The 25,126-nt window shown below is 34.5% G+C and overlaps 1 non-coding gene across 1 annotated transcript; it reads right to left on the reverse strand.

Moving 5' to 3' along the window:
- Nucleotides 1-698: 698 nt before the first annotated feature.
- On the reverse strand, nt 699-770 carry TRNAA-UGC. Its single transcript has one exon. It is a non-coding gene; the product is annotated as a tRNA-Ala (tRNA).
- Nucleotides 771-25,126: the final 24,356 nt, after the last annotated feature.

The following is a 25,126-nucleotide window of genomic DNA, read 5'->3' on the forward strand; positions in this document are numbered from 1 at the left end:
GGGATGACCTCCAGATGTTGGATTGGAAACTTGGCAAAAGTGTTGCCATTAAACTAAAATGTAAAAGACTGAGACTTAAGAGTTTATCTTTCACAAATGCAGATGTACAAAGAGGACATCTCTTCATTTATTGAGGAAGTTTCAACATTTTTACATACATGTACAATGCTTACAGGCAAAGTTACCTTGATGATAATGCACTTTCATGGAGTAAAATTTGCCACAAATGCATAAAAAAAATTAGAACTCTCTAAAAGCCATTACATAATTTATATTTCCAATATTGGAAATGATGCAAAAATGAAATACATAGCATAGTGAATTGTAAAAAATAAATCTGACAATTGAAAATAATGGAAAAAAACTGAAAAAAAAAAGGAAAAAAAAGAAAAGGAAAACTTGGAAAAGTATATTGCAGGGATAGATTATGGGCAATTGCATAGAGATAGTCCATAAATGCTGGCTAACTTTCATGAATATTAACTATTTTTCGAAGTCTTGCAACATGATGAATAGCTGTTTTTTTTCCTTTTAGGGCATGGCTCTCCTTGGAGAATATTCAGCATGTGGTGGTGCTGTTCTTTTTTTTTTTTTAATTTCAGAATATTATGGGGGTACAAACATTTTGGTTAAGTAAATTGCTTTTGCTTTTGTACCTTTCGAAGCCAGCTTCTGGTGGAATCTTGAAAATAAAGATGTGGAGATGCCGGGGATTGAACCCAGGACCTCATACATGCAAAGCATGTGCTCTACCACTGAGCTACATCCCCAGCACTGGTGCTATTCTTTTTAAAATTCTATGATTCTATATACACCAACATGAGCATTACTTATTTTTAATAAAATTTTCTATCTTCTGTTAAAAAAAAAGAGTTATGGTCTGAATGTGCTCAGTTTGGGATCCTCCAGGAAAGGTTGACTGAAAACTCTACATGTCAATTTGAAGTTTAGGGCATATGATAGCACTAGAGATGTGACTCTGCCTAAATATAAATAATTGTCAGTTTAATGAAGAGGGCCCAAAACTGAACCTCACAATCTTCCAATATTTATAAGCCAGTCGGAGGAAGTGGGCCAGCAAAGCACCTAAGAATGAACAGCCACAGGGGAAAGATGAAAACCATAAAAAGAAAGTTCTTTAAGAAAAAGAGATATTCACAAAAGTGAAAATTGCAACTAAAAATGATCGAGCACTATGAGAAGAAACAATCTGTTGAGTCAGGCAAAACATGCTAATAGCACATTAAAAGTATTTGGACAGGATTTAGTGAAACTTCCATCCTTAGAGATTACAGTTGGGTAGTTTACCTGGTACAAACAAACTAGTTGGAAAACTGCTTGGAAATTTTATGAAGAGCTTTAAGTGAATCAATGTAATTTAACCTTATATATGGCCTCTGAGAAGTGACCCTGAGAAAATAATCTAAAATGCAACAAATTATCTGTAAGTGTCATCATAACATTATTTGTAAGAGTAAAAAGCTATAAATAATTTTGGTGTCAACCATTACGGGAATGAGTAAGCAAAGTGGCACCCCCATTTAATAGAATATTAAACATGTTATTGAAGAATTTATGATATGGAAAAATACAAATATTTATCATCAAATAAAAACATAATTATATAAATAATGCATAGAATCAATAGATAAATAGATAGATGCAAATACATATGCTGATATATAGTGGTTTTTTTTTTTTAGGGGTAAAATATTCCAAAATGTAAAGAGAAGTTTCTTAAGGAAATAAAATTATGTTTGATTTTTTTTCTTTACATTGTCTCTATTTAAAATAAATTCTTATGGGAGCAGGCATTACTTTAAAGATAAAAAACGTCTTTATTCTCAAAAAAATTTTGGATACATTTAAATATATTACATCATGTTAAAGTTTTGTTAAAATAAATTCTATAATATTATTTTCCATAACTTTATTGAAAATTCCCATTGTTTCCTATATCATATGTGAAACAATGATTCAATGAAGAAAATATACAAAGTCTCTAGGCATATAGTATCCATTCACCCTACAGTAGAGTTGCATGGATAAAAAAGTGAATTGAATAATTTTCCATTATCAAACAATAAACCAAAAGCCACATTATTAGCCACAGGAAAAGGAAAGCAGATATTTGTCACAGGGAATATAAAAGGTTTGCAATATGATTCTTTAACATAAGAAAAGAAGGCTTTTTGTTAATGTACAAAATCCTTGTTTAAGTCTGCCATAGCAAAATACCATAGACTGGGTAGACTAGATGTCTGAGAGCAATGTGCTGGTATGTTTGAGTTCTGCTGAGGGCTCTCTTCCTGGCTTACAGATGGCCACCATCTTGCAGTTCTCACATGATCTCTTCTTTGTAAAGATGCTGAGAGAGAGGGACCTAGAGAGAGCAAACTCTCTGATCTCTTCTTGTAAGGATACTAATCCCATCATGAGTGCACTGCCATCATGACCTTATCTAAATATAATTACCTGCAAAAAACCCCTTCTTTAAATAGGGGATTAGGACTTCAAAATATGAATTTGGGGGGAATAAAATTCAGTTCATAGTAGTCCTAAAATTTAAGTTGTTTCTTTATGCAATTGATTTGTCTTGGATACAAACTCTTTTTTTTAATTTAATTTAATTTTTATTTTTTTTAATTTCAGGATATTATGGGGGTACAAATATTTTGGTTACATGTTATGACTTTGCCTCACCCAAGCCAGGATTGGAGGTGCACATTTCCCCCCAATACAATGCTCACTGCATCCATTAGTTGTGAGTTTACCCACCCCCAAGCCCCCATTCCCTGAAGAATATTACTACCGTGTGAGCACCTTAGTGTTGATCAGTTAGCGCTAATTTCATGGTGAGTACATGTGGTGCTTATTCTTCCATTCTTGTGATACCTCACTTCAGAGGATGGACTCAAGCTCTATCCAGGAAAATATAAGAGGTGCTAGATCACCATTGTTTTTTGTAATTGAGTAGTATTCCATGGCATACATATACCATATTTTATTAATCCACTCATGGGATTAATCCACCAATGGGCACTTGGGTTGTTTCCTTGCAATATCCTTGCAATAGTGAATTGTGCTGCCATAAACATTCAAGTGTAGATGTCTTTATTATAGAATGTCGTTTGATCCTTTAGGTAGATGCCTAATAGTACTATTGCTGGATCAAATGGTATTTCTATTTTTAGCTCTTATCTCCAAATTCTTTGCCACAGAGGCTGTACTAATTTGCAGTCCCACCAGCAGTGTAAGAGTGTTCCTATCTCTCCACATGCTCGCCAGCATTTGTTGTTTGGGGATTTTTTGATAAAAGCCATTCTCACTGGAGTTAGGTGATATCTCATTGTGGTTTTGATTTGCATTTCCCTAATGATTAGAGATGTTGAGCATTTTTTATATGTTTACTGGCCATTATTCTGTCTTCTTTTGAAAAGTTTCTGTTCATGTCTTTTGCCCATTTATTGATATGGTTTGATTTTTTTTGTTGTTGATTTTTTTGAATTCTACATAGATTCTGGATACAAACTCTTTCTCATACTTTAGAGAATGTTTAGATATTAACCAAATAAATAAAAATAGAATTCATGTTTTTACAAAGTCATTAAAAATATTATTTATTATCCACTAAATAGAGCATTCAAAAAGGGCTATTCAAAATGTGTAAATTTTTTGGTGGATAAATAGTTATATATCAGTTATAGAATGATTATATAATAACTGCAATTATATTTAATATATGATCTTGACATTAATGTAAAAACATGCTTTTATTTGTTGATTATATAATATCAGAATTACAGAGTTTTAATTTATCAGCATAAAGTATAATTTAAAATATATTTTATCACCACAGAGGTAGAAGCCAAAATCTGATGATATTTTTTCTTATTCTGAGAGTATTGTAAACACAACTTTTTTTCCTAATTGAATTATAAATGATAAAATATTTAATTGTGAAATAAGTTTATTACATATAAAACATTGGTTGTGTTATTTGTAAACATTACTTAGAAATGAGACTTTAAGATGAGGATAAAGTAACAATATAATTAACTTTTCAAGAATTCAGGTTGTATTTTTTTATCTTTTCCTGCCAATTTCTTAATCCACTATGGGCTTTAAGTATTAGTATGCTTCAAGATGTAAATGAACAAATTTGAATACTGGGGATACATCTAACAGTCTCAAATGCATAAGAAAGTTTATAAGCATGAGATTAAAATTACTGATGGAAAAAAATTCTAAACCCTATTGGTTTTATAGATGCATCTGAACAAGTGTTGTTTCATTATATCTCATAGCCTATACTTCATTATCCATAAAAGTTTAACTTCTTTTTTTAAATAGGACTTAGAATCAGATTGGGGAAAAATAGTAAATAATAAAGGAAAATTCTTGCATATTTTCTGTCTAAAATCAATTGGAATTTATTGAATGGGTTACCTCTCTGCATCTCAAAAATGTCCTTTCACTAATTGACTTTCATGAAGAATGTTGTAGACTAATAACTTTCCATAAATTTATCTTAATGTAGGACACCATTGATTTCTAAGTAAGTGTCAGATTTTGAGACTTTGCTTAACCTCAGTATACAGATGTTTTCCCTTGTTGGCAGCTTCTCAAGGCTCTGTCAGGAACTCATGTCCAGATATGTAATCAGGTGGCCTCCTAGAGATTCTAATACTTATACTGATCTTGCCCACTGGTGATCCACAACCTTCTACTAAAACATATGTATTCATTGGAAACCCCTATAAACTGTCTTGATGTCTGAAGATTCCTTGTTATCCAGAGGTTAGCAGACCACAAGAAGATTCCATGGAGTGACTATAAAGCAGAAGGCTATTCCTCAAGCCCAGCACAGTCCCAACTCAAAATGTACTGAATGTGCCATTCTAGAAACACAAAGAGGCAGATTAGAGTTCAAAAACTAGAACAGAGAGAATTGCAGAATCAATAAAATAAAATTTTTGCTAAAAAATTGTCAATTTTTTATAAAGATATTTTAGAATTGGAGAAAATCACAGAAATGCTTGTATATGTGTATTCTGACACTTGGGAGTGGTAGAAATGTCAGAGGATAGGAGTGAGATAAATAGTACACTAGTTACTACGATTTTTAAAAAGGAGATTCTACTAGTCAGAATTGGAAGCCTTTTAAAAGTGCATATTTTACCTGACAATACAGTCTGGAGGCATTACATGTTACTAACACTATCAGATTATGTGGCCTTTTATTTTCTTCACTATACTTTCTATTAAAATGACAGATCTGTTAATCTTTGAAATTCAAAATTCAATATGTTCAAGCCATGTGATGTTGCAAGATTTAACATCTCTGAACCCTGGTTTCCTCAACTGTAAAAAAAATACCAATCACTACTCAATTATTTGTTATGAAAGTTAACATAATAGAGGCTACTACTATTATACTCAGGTGTTTATTTCTATGAAAATAGAAAATTGATGTAATTCTTAAAGTAGGCCTTTTAAGCTAAATATATATTGATTTACATTTCATACTGTACTCTCCCTTCAAAAAAGAGTGTAACGATGTACTCTTTCTCTATTAGAGAACTTTCTTTTAATATTACTTAGTGTGTTTAAAAACTTTAAGTGCCTTATAAAAACTTAAGATTGCCTTTAAAAGATATATTTAATAACATTTATGATAGAATAATAATTGTGCTATATTGTGTCATTTGTGTAATGATGTGAGATGTTTTAATTTCAACCTTTGCCATTATGAAATAAATTTCTCATAATATATGATGTGTAAAGAAGCCAAGAATTAGCTAACATCCTAATGTTTACAAAGTATTTGTATTTCTCTAGCTGAAGTTTGATCCTAAAGTTTGCAAACTAATGTACTAAACATCAATCAATTAAGGGGTATGAACAGGTAGGATGACATAAAATTTGCTTAGGCTTTACTCTATTTTTATATCCTGGACCTTAAGAAACTCAATCCTTGTTGATGTTTCCAAGCCCAAGAGGGTTTAAGAATGAACTCAAGAAAATAAATGTGTATCAAAGAGATTGGAGTACAAGGAGAGAGGGATTTTTCAGGGTGACAGGCTCTCCATTCCATCTGTGTGCACAGATACCAGAAGGCACTATCTAAGACCAGAAGAAATAGTTTCTGTCATCTCCAGATGTAGGGAATGATTGCCCAGCAGGGCTTTTCAGACTGTTGAAAAGTCTAATGCATCCAAACTGCCTTCTCATAAAACAGCTTCAACATCTGAGTGCTCTGTGAAAACCAGAGAGACATGATCTCCTTTCTTGATCAAAACACCCTTTTCTAGCAACAGACCTTCAGTGTTTTCTATTTTAGTAGAAATGACAACTAAACACATAGTAGAAGCACCAAATAGCGTACTCTATCTCCCATGAATTGATAGGATACGCTTTACTCTTCAAGCTTTGTCCAATTTAATGATAATGATCAAGAAAAAAAACATAAGCATTTATAATCCAATCTATGCTTTAAATGGGTAGGCAGTCTTTTGGAATAGTTAAACCTAATATGAAGAAATGGTAAAACAATATTATTTCAAAAGTGCTGTATAATAACTACAATCTGCCATTACTATGAGATATTGGGATTTATTGAATTATCCATTGAGAAACAATACTTTATTGAAAATTAATACATACATTAAAAAATTCTAATTTAAATAAAAATTTTTTCTAATCTTTAAGAATTACTTCGTGTACTCAAAATATCATGACAACTTTCTATATTATCATAGCTCCATTAAATTAATTTCCTTTTACAATTACGTAGATACTTCATTATTTACTGCCAGGTCACATTATATCGTAAAAATAGGGAAATCGTAAGCAATGCTCTTGGGATATGTCCACATTGAAAAATAAAATATGTTTGAAATATACTATATGTCATTTGTAATGTTATATGTTATTTGTAATCTCTTCCTTCAGATTTCAGGAGTAGAAAGATCAGACATTAGGACTAGTTCTTATACCCAGGAATATAAATTCAAACTTATAAAACTAGAATTGTTTTGTAAATATATTTAGTTTTTACAAAAGCTTCAAGTGACAATATGCTTAAATCTTATACAATTTCATTTTTCTCCCATTGGTAAAATACAGAAGAGCACAAATCAGAGATAGATTTCATGATCATGATGTAATGAAATCTATGGACCCCACCAGAACTTCTTCAGAGGAATGAAACATGCTTAAAAGGGTAGTTATCCTCCTTGCTCTCAGAATACATGCATAGGAGCTTTTGTCCAACACAACTTTGCTACCTCCTGCATATTGATCTTTACAATTTTTTTTGTAAAACAAGCATGAGATTGGCTATGTGCTACTGTAACTAATTTCTCAAAAGTGAAACTTCAGAGATCAAACAAGGACCAGAGATTACATGAGCAGTGACTATCAGTCTCCAGATTAGTCCTACAGATTATTAAATTTCCAACACAGTTCCCTTTAATACTATTCTGGAGTTTGCTGAAGAGCATGAAGTACCAAGTGTATGTCCGTCTGCTCATTGACAGGGAAACTTCGCACAACTGTTTATGTCATGGGATTCACTCCATTAGACAAGAACTGTTTTCTTGTGTTTTCCCACTTTGAAAGGGCTACCCGCTTTCTTTAGCTGGCCCTTGGCCCCCTTTCTCCATCTTTAAAGTTAGAAATGCCAGGGCAAGTATCATGCTATTGTCTCTCTGGTTCTTTCTTCCAATTCTCTCTTCCACCTTTAAGGATCTTAGTAGTTACATTGCATCCACCCAGATAATCCAGAATTATTTCTGGATTAGGTTAAATTCTGGTTAAGATAAAATGATTAGCAACTTTAATTCCAATTGCAAACTCAAAACCATTCTGTCATGTAACTAGTACATTGCCAAATTCTGTAGAGTAGGAGGTACATACCTATGGGTGTGGGTGAGGGGTGCATTATTCTGCCTACTTCATCTGGTGTCATTAGTTCAAGAATATTCAGACCACAAGGTACTACAGAATCCATTAACGCTCTTCCAGGGACACTATAAATTGTCTCCAGCTTAGGGTTCTATAGGAAATTAGTGGCAGCTAGGCCTATGGGGACTACAGCCAGATCCTTTGTAACTCCTAACAGCACCTTTATTATGACCCTTTAATGAGCTTGCACTTGGGCAGCTTGGTTGGAAGTCAGCCAAACTTTGCTCTGGCTGCTTGCTAAGTAGAGAGTGTTCAGCCTATTCAAGCCAAGTTTTCACCTCTATATAACGCACCTAAGCAAGATATCAAGCAGACAATTAAGTCATGGTTTAAGATTTTCTTTTATATAAATGCTTTTAGAACTAAAAATATAATATGAAACATAGGCTTCTATAATATAAGAAATAATTATTGATGGTCTAATTGCCTGGTAACTGTAAATAACATAGGCTGAACTTAGTTGAGAGAGTCTAGTTTGTTTTATCCACCAGAGAACCAAACATGTAGACATTAATGACCTGCATACTGGACAAAGCCCTACCTGGGAATATATCAACATACTGTGTAAGTAACAGCATAACCCATGCAATCACTTATGAATTAATTTATTTTATTTAAATGTGTCCACTCACACATTTTTCTCTTCCTACTACTTCTGAGAATAGAAAATCTGTTAGAAATAGAAAAACAAGACAAATACACTATCTAGTTATCATAATAAGTTTAAGGAAACACATCTTCATGTTTAGAGACATAGAGCGCTAAGAATCTGTGAATGAGTTTAGAAAACAAAACTTCTCCACCTCACACTTATGGACAATCTGCAGATATACTGTACTCGTGATTCAGGCTTTGGTTTCTTCCACTCTCATCCAACTCCACTGAACTCAGATTTATTCATCTTTATAACTTACACACAAGCATCCTCTGTACAGCATGTTTTTCACTCCATTCCTTAATAAAGCTATGAACCAAGTCATGGAGTTGTGCAGAAAACTGCCTCCAAGAACTGCATGTAATAGTGACTAGTACTCACACTTACTTACCTTGAAACATATTGCAGTCATCACAGTTCCTGATGCTATGACCTGTGGGAGGTGTGGTTTTGTTTTTTGTTTTACCTATAAACCAATGGACTCTTAATTCAGTTGATGGAATAGGTAAGGAAATGAGTTCTACCTGTTATTTCATTTTCTGCTTTTCTTTTGTTGAGCAAAATAGAGAATCATTAAAATCTCTTTTCTTACAGTTACTTTCCAGAGCCTCTCCCACAGAATCCCCCAATCTCAAGGGAAATTAATATACTTAACTTCTATAAACAAGGACAGTGTGTTATAGGAATCAAAATACTGTTTTTTTAATGTCATTGATAACTGTCCATTATGAGATATTTAACTAAAGACTTTAAGCATGTTTATTGAGTTAATAATGGAAATTTTAGCTTTTTGACAGCTTAATTCCTCAGCATAATGAAAATTAATCTAATCTTTTTTTACCAGTAGATATTACTTTTCTCTTGAATAATCAATTGATAAAGAAAAAGTAAAAATAAAATGTGTGTACATAAATAGCTGATTTTATAGCTGTGGATACATGGGATCTATTTATAGGAGGTAGTGGTGTTTATTTGGAGGGAAAATGATGCTCACACCATTTCTAAAATAACCACGTGGATAGATGCAGCTCAACAGCATATTGATACATTAATCAGAATATATTAATTTTCTCCTTATCTGCTATTTTGTATTGTATTTAAGATAGTGAAAAGCTCTAAAGTCAATATTAATTTCAGTTGGAAGAGAAACAAATTGGCAATGCAATATCAGATATTTTAACAAATATAAATCAGTTGAGATCAGGATTTGTAGCTGTCTTCTGCAGTGCCGAGTTTAAAAATTAAAGTTCCTTTAGATCAGCTTTACAATTGGTCTGAAAATTAGTTTAAAACTTTCAAGCAAAAGAAAGTCCAAATGAGAAGCAGATGGGCCTATGAGTCTTTGGAGAACGGTCTGTTTCTCCTTATGATCAACAGAAAGGCAAGAAAGGAAAATGGAATAAAATACCCAAGATTTCACACACATTGCTACACATTTCCATATATTCATTAGATGGCCAAATATTAGAACACTCATTCTTATTCTATATGTTTATACCATTATGTTTGAGTGCTTAATTATTGAATATTTCATTGAAATTGGGTGTTTTATACTTAAAATATTAAAGGTATATATTAATCTAAATTTTGCCTATATCTAAGGTTCATAATATTCTTATAGTATTTGAAGTGAGTGGAAATCTTGATTTAATCTGACACTATTTCAACTGTGACATAAATACCCCTGTGATCTATATTATAATAAATTTAATAATCATTGAAAAGCATACTCATCACATATTAAATGGTTACTTTTACCTTATGTATATTATGAAAAGTTATGAAATACTGCATTTTTACTAATAATCACTCATTTCCAAAATTCTAAGCTCATTCATATGGTAGAAGCACCTAATTGTCATAAAGATTAATGAAAAACTTTTGGTAATAGGATTCAGACTGGGAAAATTTTATGCTAAGAAAAAAATTTAAAATAAAAGAAATAGAGTAACCCAGAATAAAATTTTAAGATTTATGGATCCTCTGTCTTTCAAATACTAAAATATTAAACTAAATATAGTATTTAGCATTAAAGTGCTTAAAAATAGAACTTACTATTAAAGACTTGCCTCTCCATTCTCTATCATACTCACATGTGCTTCAGAAATACATCAATTCATCATTTTCTGGTTCCTAGTACATCAGTGGCATATTATTTCTCGGATCACATTTCTACAGTATCTTCTTTGTTCAGACTGACAATTTACACAGTTTTCTCAATGTCATTCTGATGTACTACCCCACTGATAAAATACATATGTTCCTGAGACATTTATAAAACACATTTATGTCAAAAATCATACTTTTCTTACAGAATTATAATGCAATAAAATGTTCTTATAAGAGAAATAATTTCATTTTAAGCTAAAATGCTTGGGTTGTTGTATTTTCACTATTTTATACCCAGAAGACTTTCATCACTACTAATAGGCATCTGTTTTTCTCCATTTCAAAATAAAGTATCCCTCGCAAGACTATTATTATGTCATCTGGATGTGTAAGTATTTCCATTTAAATATCCCCTATTCTCTTCTTCAGTACTCTTTACTACCTGTTCATGAATAACTCTTTCTTATTTCCTTATCCATAAATCCTCTTATACTCGCCTTTAAAAATCTCTCAAATCCATTCCCTTCCCTTCCTTCTCCTTACATTGCTTTCCTCAGGACTTATAATCACCTTTTTAGACTGGCACAATAGCCTGTTAACTGGTTTCAGGCCTCCAGTCTTACGAAGTTCCCAACTTAAAATGACAACTAAACTTGATTTTTGAAGCACACTAAGTATCCTGATTTGATGCCCTGGTCAGTGCTTTCTACATAGCTCATAATAGTGTCCTCCATATTGTGGTCCATAGAATATCAGTTGAAATTCAGAGCAGGATTAGGGGAAGAGAAACAAAGTTCTGTGGACAAATAAGCTTAGGAAATTGTGGGTATAACTATTTTCATTACTGTAGGCCTCTGGGGTATTTTGAAATTATAGGCATTCTGGATATCCACAAGATAGAATGGCATGCAACATTTCTCAAACCTATTTGTTCATAAATACTGTGGCATAGACAAGGAGGACCATAAATACTTATAAATACAATTTTAAAAATGTGACCAATAGGGCCGGGCACGGTGGCTCACGCCTGTAATCCTAGCCCTCTGGGAGGCCGAGGCGGGTGGATCGCTCGAGGTCAGGAGTTCGAGACCAGCCTGAGCAAGAGCGAGACTCCTGCTCTACTAAAAATAGAAAGAAATTATCTGGCCAACTAAAAATATATATAAAAATTAGCCAGGCATGGTGGCGCATGCCTGTAGTCCCAGCTACTCGGCAGGCTGAGGCAGTAGGATCGCTTGAGCCCAGGAGTCTGAGGTTGCTGTGAGCTAGGCTGATGCCACGGCACTCACTCTAGCCCAGGCAACAAAGTGAGACTCTGTCTCAAAAAAAAAAAAAAAAAATGTGACCAATAAGATAATTTAAAACTTTCATGTGTAATAATATAATAGTGCCTGTAATGCCACCCACTTCTAACACCTGGCTCAAATCAACTCTGCTCTTCCCTGTAATTCTTGCCACACTGAAACACTTACTGTGCCTCCACTGGTGATGTTTATATTTCTATACAATATTAATATTCTAATATAGGTAGGTATTCAGCAAATATATATTATTTATTAGAAAAAAAAAGTTGATCTAAATTAGATTTTAAGTTCCTATATGAAGATGGACGTTTAATAAATGTTTAGGATTTTGTCTTATAATTGAAAGGCAGAAAACTCACACCCTCATATAATTGTCATCTTCATGAATAAAAGACTATCTTAAACAGAAAAGTTAGTATAAAGACATTAGCAAAATTTTGATAATTGTGTGAGTAAAAATTTTTATCTTCTTGCATTTAGAAAATACTGTAAAGAAAACAAACCTGGGAGGGCTAAATTAATAAACATAATTGTTGAAACACTATAAATCATTTGTGCTTGGAAAGATAGATTACACAAAAACTAGCAAACTTGTTGTGGTAATAGTCTTTAGAATAATGAGATGAAAATCACTGTATGGAATACTATGTACAAAATAAATGATTTATTTTGCCATAAGCACTCTAGAAGTTTAGGGGAACAGCTATTAACAAAATAGGGCTGGGAAAATATCTGTCAAAGCAATAAGGAGAAAATCAACTTTAAATATAAACGATGAGTCTGCAGATCACCCATTAGTACTTTGAGCAATACTCTCAAAAACGAGTTAAATATAGCAATAGCAGAAAACAATCAGAAACATTTAAGTAAAAATAAAATCTCAGGCATAACATATAGAAATAAAATTAAGGTATTAATAAATGGATCATCAACTTTCCAAAAATTAAACCCCTGGGGCAGTTATAGCCAAGTCCAGCTATGGTGAAGTTTTAACACTTACCCCAAATCCATTCTTTTCTTCTTCCTTCAAAACAAAATTCTGATTTTGTTGGGGTGGCATTGCATCTAGCTACAAAATTATGTTTCCAGCTTTTTGTTAGCAGAACCAAATTGTGGCCAGTGATATGCAAGTGGAAGTTTTGGGTGAGCCTTCTGGAAAACTCTTTATTGGGAGCTGAATTCACCTGGCAAGATTGCATGACCATTCTGCCTTTCACAGAAGCATGATGGCTGGAGCTACAGGGAGTACCAAAGGCAAGGAGGTGGCCTCGAGGATGGAAGTCACTTGCAAAGTATGATGGAGCAGAGAGAGGATAGATAATCTGGATGTTATGTCATCATGGAGTCACCAAATCTACCCTAGACTATTTACTTTTGCAAATTTTTCATTTATTTCACTGAGCTAATTTTTCATGTCTGTTGCTAGTAACAAAATACAATACCAAATTGATAGACAATGCTACTTCTTAGATGACTGTCATCTAACAGGTGCCATTTAGTACTTCTTTAGTAAGAATACATGCCTAAATATCCTCCCTAGATATGTGAAAAGGGAAGCTAAAGAAAGGGAAATTTATCATGGTCTGGCTTTTCTGAAGGTCCTGCATGTCCCCTGGATGACTGATATCCAAAATGACCACACTTTTAGAAGAGAACCTAGCCACTACTCATAAGCAAAATTGAGGTGTATACAAAGCTACTCTGACACTGAAGTAAAAGTTATCCTGTGATAAATTAATTAGGGAGCTTCCAAATATAAAATAAGCTTAATCATTGGAACATTTCTCTAAATCATTTGATTTAAGAGACCTTCTTTATGCACCTATAATTTGATCAAGGTGACCCAAGAATGCTCTTAGGGAGGCACAACCGGCTTTGACTGTAACTAAGGAAACACATATTAAAATAATTACATTTAACTATGTTAAAAGAGCTTGAAGAATTATAAAGAGAATGGAGGTGGACTAAAAACAAAAGAAAGAAAAGGACTGAAAGATAAAATATGATAATGTCTTTAGCATTAGTCAGAAGAGAATGTGCCTAATTTAAATAAATAAATTTGAATTCTCTGTAAGCTTCAGCAGCACAAGTCCAATTCTGACAGTTAGGCTATAATGAATTCACCAAAATAGTGACACCCTGTTGGGATGTGTTTGGCTGGACAGCTGGCAATCCTCAAGTGATTTCTCACAGTCAGTTATGTCTCATTCAGTTTCCTCAAACACATCACCCCTATTGGAGTGTGACTTTGTCCAGTAGTCTTCATAAAACAGTTGCATTCAAAATGTAACATAGTTATTCCAAAACCCATATAGGAATATAATTTAGAGAAGTATTTTTACATTCTCATTCTTGACTTCTATAAATTCTCTTATCTAATTGCTCCTTTTCTTATTATCTAGCTTTATGTTGTCTATCGCTTATAAAATGTAGCCATTTCTCTAAGGTTCAATGTTTTCTCCTCACTTTTCATTTTTCACTTTCATGAATGATGTCTCTTATCGTACAAACATGTTCCAGTTATTTTGAAAAGTCCCTCTAAGATCTACAGCCTCATTTCCCTACTCCCTTTTGCAGTATAATTCCTCTAGAGCTACTATACTTGCCTTCAATTCTTCTCCTATTCTCTGCTTAATCCACTCCAATCCAACTTTCATCTTCATCTCTCCACAAAACAACGATGTAAATGTCATTAATACACTTCGTACTGCTAAATGCAAAGGTTAATGCCCTTTCTTCATCTTATTTGATCTGTTGTCAGATTTCTACACAGTTGATCACTCCCTCTTCATCAGTATTCTTTATCCCTTTATTTTCTAGAACTCCATATATTTTACATGTCATTTATAATTTAATAATACATCCTACTCAGGTACTTCTGCTAATTTCTCCCCTTCTCTCTAACCCTTCATACTGGTGTCCCCAGGGCTGAGGTTTGATCCTCTTTTGTTCTCTATCAATATCCCTAGGCATTCTCAGGACTTTAAATACTGCCTATATGAATAAAAAAAATCTCAAATTTTTTATCTTTAACCTAGACCTCTCTCTGTCATAACCCAGGCTGCTTACTTGACATCTCCTCTTATATATCTAATATCCATCTCATATGTTACCCATAAAGACTACATAGGTAAAAACTTTCCCCCAAAGAATGTGCCATTGATTTTTTTTTCTCTTCTCAATTGATGACAAATTTTCCTAGTTCCTGAAGGAAAAAAAAAAGGGGGGGGTACAGTGTTGATTTTTCCTTTTCTCTCAGACCCTACAAAACTTTTTAAAGAATTTTTTTTCTGTCTCTACTGTCAAAATATATTAAGAAGTTGACCACTTCTAATCACTTCTACTATTCCTACCTTGGTAGAAGTCAGGATGTTCTCTCGCTAGGATTATGGAAATAGCCTTCTGACTGCTATCTCAGATTCCACCCTACCTCTCTACGCATTTCTCAGTGCACAAATCAGAATAACCTTTGAAAATGTAAATCAGTTTATGTCAAAGCCCTCTCATGGTTCCCTTTTCTCTGGTTTGGCCACTTGTAATCTCTCTGATCTTATCTACAATGACTCTTCCCCTAACTCTGTTCCAACCACATTGGGCTTTCTGCTGTATCTTGAACATACCAGACAATTCTCATATCATAATTATATTTGCAATTACTTACCCCTCTTTTACTTCAAATATCTGCATCTGCCTCTTCAAGTATATGCTTAAACGTCAGATTTTTTCTTTCTATTTATTTATTTTTATTTGAAAATATTTTCGGGCTACAAATGTTTAGGTTATATTTATTGCCTTTGCCCCACCCAAGTCAGAGCTACAAGGGTGTCCATCCCCCAGACAGTGCACACTGCACCCATTAGGTGTGTATATACCCATCCTCTCCCCCCCCACCTTCCCAATACCCGATGAATGTTACTACTATATGTGCACGTAAGTGCTGATCAGTTAATATCAATTTGATGGTGAGTACATGTGGTGCTTGTTCTTCCATTCTTGTGATATTTCACTTAGTAGAATGGGCTCCAGCTCTATCCAGGATAATACAAGAGGTGCTAGATCACCATTGTTTTTTTGTGGGTGGAGTAGTGCCCCATGGTATACATGGAAACCTAGTTTAACTACCCTATGTAGTAAAAAGAGCTAACATTTCTTTAAAAGAATACTAAGCAGAGATGAACAGTAGGAGAAATGGCTGGTACAAATATAAGGGATCTTCTGTAAAATGGGGATGGAAAAGAAAAAAAATTAAAAAAAAAATATAGGGGAGAGAGAAAAACTCAATGGTTAACACTACAGACCCCAGAAGCTAGAGTACCTCAGGTATCCTCTCATTTCTGCTGCTCAATACTTGTGAAAACATGTATGAGTTGCTTAAGCTCTCTGTGCATCACTTTCCCTATAGACACCTAAGGATCTACCTCATAAGATGGTTGTGAAAATTGAATGTTAATACATGCATAGTAAATTTAGTTTAGCACACAGTAGGCACTCTATACATTTGAACTAGTAAAAAAGAGTGACATTACAGAGAAAAAGCAGCAAGAGACTTTGCTCATGAGGTGTGGCCCAGCGTTTTCACACATTGATTTGCCATTCTTATTTCTTTCCTGAACAGCCTCTGTGACCTTGAATGACTCACTTAAGTGTTCGGACTTGATTTTCTTACCAATAAAAGGAAGCAATTGATCTAGATGACTTCCCTAGATCTCTAACAACACTAAAGATTCATGCTCCTCTGAATGTTCAGGAGCAAAGCAAACTATTTCAAACCAAAATCAGTCCTTGGCAATGAACGTGACAGCTCTGGGATGGTATTTCTTTTTCATCGACACTAAGGGCTTTATCAGGGGAAGGAAGGGTTAGATTGTCCAACATTGATTGGGAGATGGAAGTGTACCTGATGTTAATCCTCATCCCCTGGCATGGCTCTTTACATTCTGCATTTCTGGATGATGAGAATACTTGAAAAGATGTAAAATAACAAATAGTGGGTAAGACAAAAGCAATGGTATGACATAAATGGGGGTGGTAACACAATTAACAAGACGAATCACATGGTCACTGACAGTGAGAACATCTGCCTGGTGTGTAGATACACACATACCTGCTGAATGCCACCTCTGGGTGTAGGGAACTCATGTAGGATCAAGAAGGGTCAAGTACGAGAAACTAGATGAAGGCAAAAAACAAGTTGAAGTTACTATTAGATCACCGTGAGAATAACTAGAAGTTTAAAATTCAGCAAGGTCTGGAAAGGAGAAATACCAAATGCTCTAGCCTAGCAGTTCTTTAAAAATATTTTGTGACTCACAAAATAGCACATCACGCATTCTGCCTCTTTGAGCTACCAGGATGGTGATCTGATTTCTTTAAAGATGTCTGTGACTTGACAATGTCCTCTAAGAGGGAACAGTGGAGATACTTCAGTAGAAGGGTTGTTTTTATCACTCAGTGTGAGAAAACCTATTTTGATCTTAGTAGAAAGGAATTTATTTGGCAACTTCATTGAATTCTGCACATTTGTTTTTCTGGCAATGTAACTCTAGAGAGGCAGAGGCCTCTTAGATCTACATTCTGCTTCCTGTCTCTCATTTCTACTCCCTTGCACTGTAAAGTAGTAGCAGCTTGAATACTTCTGAGCCCCTCAACAGCTGATGCTCCTGCACGCTCCCTGCCACTTGGCTACTGGCTTCTGGCAGCTCATACTGGCAAGCCTAGTCCCCACTGTTTCTAGGCTCACAGAAGCAAATACATATAACACAGTGGTTAAGAACACAGGTTCTAGTGCCAGATTGCTGGGATTCAAATCCTTTCTCCAACAATCACTAGGTGTATATGACTTTAGGCAAAATATGCATCTTCTTGTCTCTCTGGAATTTTTTTCATCTGTAAAATTATGATAATAATAGTAACTAACTCATATGAGTGTTGTAGAGATTAAATGAGTTCATCAGTCCATGGCACTTAGTAAGTACTCAGTAAGTGCACACTATGATTTATTATTAAGCTTCAGTTAATTCACGAACACTAAAATTTTCGTAGAAACATGGTTTGCTTTTGAAGTATTCTTTGTTCTAGAAACAAAACCTTTCTTAAAAATTGATATTATACTATGAATAAAGAAGACATCAGCATTCAAAAAATATACATTGTGTAAATTATTATTACGCAATGTACCACTGTTTTACCTAGTAGCTTCCCCAAGCCTCCAATTTCAATGATTCTTGCAATTTTTCATTATTTTGGTTGTAAATGCATGTGTACAATTCAAACTTCACCTCCAATATATCACTTTTAAAACTGTAAAACTACTTTGAGTATAATGATACTATATTTCATATTTTTCTATATACATTTTAAAATTAAGCCTGTTTTGAATAATTGGCATTAATAATATTCAACTGCAACTATCGTGCTTATGCTTAAGAAATACTTTAAAATGGGTTTTAAGCATGCATCCGTTATCAAGGAAGTATGCCAAGGTGTCTCAGTTGATTTTTGGTGATACTAAGGCATTTCCTGAGTCCTGGGCCTGTGACACAGTGAAAAAGAAGGCCAACTGCTTTGACACTCTCTGAGACATTCATCATCATTTCAATAAGGGAGGAAGGACAAGGTGATCACCTCAGAAGCTCATTATGGGCAGGCCCACCTGGGGTGCAGTGGCTCATGGCTGTAATTCTAGCACTGTGGGAGGCCAAGGCAGAAGGATTGCTTGAGCTTATGAGTTTGAGACCAGCCTGAGCAAGATCAAGACCCTGTCTCTACCAAAAAGAAAAAATCAGCCGGGCGTGTGGTGGTGCGCTCCTGTAGTCCCAGCTACTCGGGAAGCTGAGGCAGGAGGATCACTTCAGCCCAGGAGTTTGAGGTTGCTGTGAGCTAGGCTGACGCCACGGCACTCTAGCCCAGGTAACAGAGTGACATTCTGTCACAAAAAAAAAAAAAAAAAGAAAAGAAAAAGAAACTCATTAACTTCTTCTAGTCCTTATGCCTATAATTCTAGTAGCTGCCAATCCATAGCCAGTTTTTTCAGTTTAAAGTTTAAAGATATGGACAATATCTCTGTAAGTCTTGTGTTTTATGTCACTCTTAGGAGTTGGGATAGAAAAGGAAAGCACTAGGACATTTTCAAATCAGAACTTTGAAAATTGACTATAATCAACAATAAGTTAAGGTATACTTTAAAATAGCCAAAAGAGTAGAATTGGAATGTTCCTAACACAAGAAATGACAAATGCCTGAGGTGATGAATATACCAATTGCCCAATTTGATTAATTCTCATTGTATGCCTGTATCAAAAAACATCACATGTACCCTATAAATATATACAACTATTATGTACCCATAATAATTAAAAACAAAAAAATTTAAAAAGAGAATTTTTGTGTAGTTTTCACTTCTTAAAATTGAAAGTGAAGTTTAGGATCAGGCTGTGAATATGTTTAGCCCAAAATGTATTATGAATCATAGCTTCTTTATAATGGTCAGCAAAACCAAGAAGGCAGAGAAGTGTTTTAATCTAATATATTAGGTACAGTTTTCCTAGTAAGTTAAAGTGGATACAATTAAAGTAGTTCAATCAATATTAATTAACCCTCCCCCACTTCATGCACATTTCTTTGGCAGAGGCTTAAAAAGAAAGAGACCAATGAGGTATAAGCTCAGCTTTGACAACCACTGCCCTTGGGGAAAAGAAATGGTGAAAGTTAATCCTACTCTCATGAGTAGAAGCTGGAGAGGAATTTTTAAATGTCTTAGCCCTTTTGGCAAGTCAAGACCACGTGGGTTACAATCCTTGTAATAGACTGAACTAAAATCCAACCCTAAACTCTACCGAAGCTCTAGCTCTCCCTGCCTTTAGAAAGCTAGAAGGACACATGGATAAGGCATCTTCCAGAAGAGGCCATTAACATCACTTGCACCAGAGGATGCACTCTTCCTGAGACAAAGGAAGCCAGGAGAACAAACTCCTTCCCTTCTAGAACCAATGACAGAAGAATGAAATGGAAGGAGCCGTACAGTCCATACCACATAAATTCTTTACTTTTTGTTCATGAACTCAATAAATAGTTTCTACCTTTTAGGCACCTGTTGTTAAAATGTGCTTAATTTGGTTGATTATCAATAGGTCAGGAAGATTTGAAACTCACTCTTATAAAGTAAGATAGCGCAAAAGTCATTCTGTAAAAGTATTGCCTGATCCCATTATATAAAGTTTCTTCATTTTTTCAGTAAATCATATTATGCTTATTAATGTCAAGGATTTCTATTGCCAGTGTCGTAGCAAGTGTCTTGTTATTTCACTACTATTGCAATTGGTTTGTTTTTATTTTTTATTTTTATTTTTAGCTGTCTCTCTTTACAGGATTGGAGTGACTGCCCTGATAGTTCTTCCTCTATTTTATCTCTGGAAATGTGACATGATGAATGGAACAGAGGAGATACTCAGAAAACATACATTGAAGTAATGAATGAATACAAAATCAGAGCTCTGACGATGCCAATACTCTGCTTAAAAATTTCAGTGGCTCCTCATGACCTACAATATAAGAGTTTGTACTTCAAAGCGTGATATTCATATCTTCTACAATGTAACCCCAAATTTTTATTCCAAAAATTTATCTAATACAATACCTGAAAAAAAGCACATTCCAGTTAGACTAAGCTCTCAATCCAATTAAAGTAGAGCATCTCACAGCAAACCAAACCATGCTCTTGGATGTCTTTGCACAACACTGATACCTCAGCCTAGAATCCCTTTCCTTCTTTCTCTGTCTTTTCAAATCATATCCATACTTCAAAAATCAGTTCAAGTTTAACCTAATCCATGGGGGATTCTCCAACTGGAAGAAATTCTCTGAATTTACAAATACTCTGGTTATAAGTATTTTCAGCAGATATTCATTCTTCATTAAATAGTTATTGCATACTTTTATGTATGACCCATTGGGCTATGTGTTAAGATCTAACAGTCAATGAAACATGATACCTTCCAGTTAGGCATATAAGATAGCAGAAAATGCAGACAAGCAAGCAGGTCACTCTGATACAGATATTCTAGTAGTTATAAGTACAGGGTTCTAGGCAATCAATAAGAGAGGCATTCATTACAGGTCTGGGCTGTCAGAAAATACACCATGTCATCCTGGACATGATGTCCAGTACATCTAGGACTTAGTAAATCATTGGTTGGAATAATTAAGGAGCTCCAAATTAGAAGTCTGTTAATGCCAATTACCTGCTCAAAAACTTGTATTGTCTCTTTATTGTCTACATAGAACTTATGCTGCTAGGCACTATAGTTGTGCAGGAATTAGTCAAATGAATGTGGATCCAGAAATGGGAAGGAAGAATATTTGTAGCATATAAAAGCCCTGAAGGAGAAAGAGCACAGCACACTGGGTAAGTGATATACTTTCTCATCCTCCTGACCTCTACATTTTTCCTCAGTTATAGGTTATTAACTATGGAATGTCCAATTTCCTTAAGTACTAAGTTTGACAATTGATATCTCCGACATTTCACGTTGACACTTCTTATTTTATTTTTATTGTAAATGTACATCCTCATTCTTTATACACATGTTTTGGCTTGTGATTATCTTTTAAATTGTTTTTTAAGAGCAGTTTTTGTGAAAGCATGATAAGTCAAAAATTTGTGTTATTTTTTAACATGAGTTCTGTCATGGAACCAATGCAGTACAGACAGCTAAAAATATCAACGAAATGTTTGGGAAGAATGTGGCTAATGAACGCACAGTATGTCAATGGTTTGAGAAGTTTCATTCTGGTGATTTTAATCTTGAAAACGAGCCACATGGGCAACCTGAGACCAACGTGGATAATAACAAGCTGTAGTGGAAGAGAATCCATTTCAACCTATTCGTGAATTAGCAGCAAAATTTGATGTTACCATTCCAATAATATTAGACCATGTGAAACAAATGAGCAAGGTAAAGAAGCTGGATAGATGGGTTCCACATGAATTAAACAAGCATCCGAACAGAAATCATCTTGAAGCTTGCCTTTCTTTGTTGTCATGACATAAAGGCGAACCATTTCTACACCATATTGTTATGTGCAATGAAAAATGGATTCTTTTTGACAATTGCCAAGCATTCAGGGCAATGGTTGGATAAAGATAAAGTGCTGAAACACAGGACAAAACCGAATATTCATTATAAAAAGCTAATGGTGTCTGTTTGGTGGTCCAGTGCTGGTATTATCCATTACAGTTTCATGAAACCTTATCAGTCTATTATAGCTGATGTCTACTGCAACCAGCTGGATGAAATGATGAGGATGCTTATGATTAAGCAGCCGAGATTGGCCAATAGAGACAGGCCAATCAATCCTCTTGCAAAACAACGCTCGACCACGTGTCGCACAAACAAAACTGCTCAAACTACAGAAGCTGGACTTGGAAACTTTCTGTCATCCACCATATTCACTAGATGTTGCAGCAACTGACTACCGCTTCTTCCAGGCTTTGGACCACTTCTCGCAGGGAAAAATATTCAATTCTCAACAGGCTGTAGAAAACGCCTTTCATGATTTCATTGCCACTCGCCCTCCAGGCTTCTTCACTGCCAGCATAAGCAAGCTACTGTTAAGATGGCAAAACTGTGTCAATAGTTTAGGCACATACTTTGATTAATTGTACTGATTCTTCTCTGAGATATAATAAACTAAACTTTAGATTCAAAACTGGACATTTCATATTTATTTTATAACCTAAATACAAAACAGTCTTTACTTGACTTTTTGTAAAAATACTTGAGTTTCTTTTTTTTTTAATCTTCACCACCAGATGGTAAGCCTTTATTAAGAGAAAAATTGTCTTATATTCTCCAGAATGTCATACATACAGCCTAGAATACTGACTGACTCTGATCAACTATTAATAATTATGTTGAATGCAATGCAATTAAATATGATAGCAGTGCTAAAGGGAAAAGAATCAGTATAGAGGGAAATAAGATATTTTCTCTTCCTATACTTTCAACTGCTATCAATTATTAATTAATATTGAACTTAGCTTCTATCTTCTCCTCAAATCATTTTAAATTACTATCCATTCTCATGCTTCCAGTTTATTCACAGTCAACTACAATTGCATTTCCTTTATCTGTCAGAGCTCTCCACTTAAGATGTCAGAAGTTGATGTCAAGTTTTGTGCCTTAGGCATCGAAAATCTTTTATGTTTCCTGACTATACTGAGCTGGGTAAGGCTTTATCTCTTCTTCTTTCAGGAGGGTTCCATTTTGTTTACCTGCTTGGATTTCTTTCACAGTCAGAGAAAGAACGTTATTCCATTTTATTCACTTTTCCTACGGTTTGAAACATGAGCTAAAGCCTAGGAAACATGTGGTGGTCACTTAGTAAATATCACCATTGCCTCACTTTTTTCCGCAGAATGGCACTGATGTTTTTTTCATGTTTCTCATAAAGTTCTCTCTTTTTATTGGTTCGTTCTTTCTTTCTTTCTTTGAACAAAAAGTACAAATAACTTTTTCTCCCTGAACTAGTTGAGAGTAGTTTAAAGACTTGACAACCCATCAATTTAAAATTCCTAAGTGTACAATTCCTGAAAACAAAATCCTTCAACTTAACTACAATATGACCATCAAAATCAGGATATTAGCACTAATAAGTTAATACCTTCTGTTATGGGCTGAATTATATCCCCCCAAATTCTTGTGGAAGCCCTAACCCTTAGTACCTCAGAATGTGAGTCCCTTTGGAGATAAGGCTTTTAAAGAGGTGATTAAGATGATGCCAGTTTAATCCAATCTGATGAGTGTCCTTATGAAAAGAGAATATTTGAGCACAGAAAAAGACACGAAGGTTGCAGGTGACCAGGTAAAGAGGCAATAAGAAGGCAGACATCTGTAAGCCAGGGAAAAAGGCCTCAGAAAAAAATTAACACTGCCAGCAGCTTAATCTTGGACATCTATCCTCTAGAGCTATGAAAATAAATAAATTGTTTGTTGTTTAAGCCACCTAGTCTGTGTTAATTTGCTGCAGAAATACTAGCAAACGAATATAGCACCTAATACACAAACATCATTCATGTTTTTCCAATTGTCCAGATATAAAATGTATAGTGAAAAATCCAAACAAGGATTGCCAGTTGTATTTAGTTGTCTTGTCTCTTTATTCTTAATAAATCTGGAATAGTTCCTCCTTCTTCCATTGAATTTCATGACCTTAAGACTTGAAGGATAAATACACTTTTATAGAACTATTTCATAGAAAGTCATTCAATTTGTCTTATAATTCCACCTGGTTACAGTCAGATAATACCTACTAAGTTATTTCATTGAATCCTGTTTTGAACTTTGTCCCACTGCTGGAGAGATTAATATGACTGCTTGATAGGGTTTTGTCTGCTGTGATTACCCGCTTTAAAGGTTGTCTTTTTCCTTTTGCAATTATTTAAGTTTGTTAGTTTGTTGTTCTTCATGGGGAGATAGTGTGAGACTATGTAAGCATCCTGCTTCCTATACATTGGATGTTTGTCCCCTACAAACCTCATGTTGAAATGTAAGCCCCAGTGTGGTGGTATTAGGAGGTAGGGCTTAGTGGGAGGTGTTTTGGTCATGGGAGTGTATTTTTGCTCTATTGTTTTGACTGTGCTGCTTTGTCAAAGTTAAGTTGACTATATTTATAGGAGTCTATTTACGGTCTCTCAATTCTGCTCCATTACTCTATTTGTCTATTTTATTGCCAATACCACACTGTCTTGATTACTGTAGCTTTATATTAAATCTTGAAATCAGGTCTTGTCAATACTCTGACAATTATCTCCAAATGGACTCACAATCTGGGGTACTAAGGGTTAGGGGCTTCCACAAGAATTTTGCAGGGATACAATTCATCCCATAACAGAAGGTATTAACTTATCTTTGTTCTCTTTGCTTTTCAGTCTTCAAAGTTTCTATTGGTATGTCCACAAGCTCAGAGATTCTTTCTTCAGCTGTGTTAAGTCTACTGGTAAGCCCATCAAAAACATTCTTCATTTCTGTTATAATGTTTTTGATCTCTAGCATTTCTCCTACATCCTTTCTTAGGATTTATCTCTGTCTGC

Source organism: Lemur catta, chromosome 2 (assembly GCF_020740605.2).
Source record: "Lemur catta isolate mLemCat1 chromosome 2, mLemCat1.pri, whole genome shotgun sequence".
In the NCBI taxonomy this organism is placed as follows: Eukaryota; Metazoa; Chordata; class Mammalia; order Primates; family Lemuridae; genus Lemur; species Lemur catta.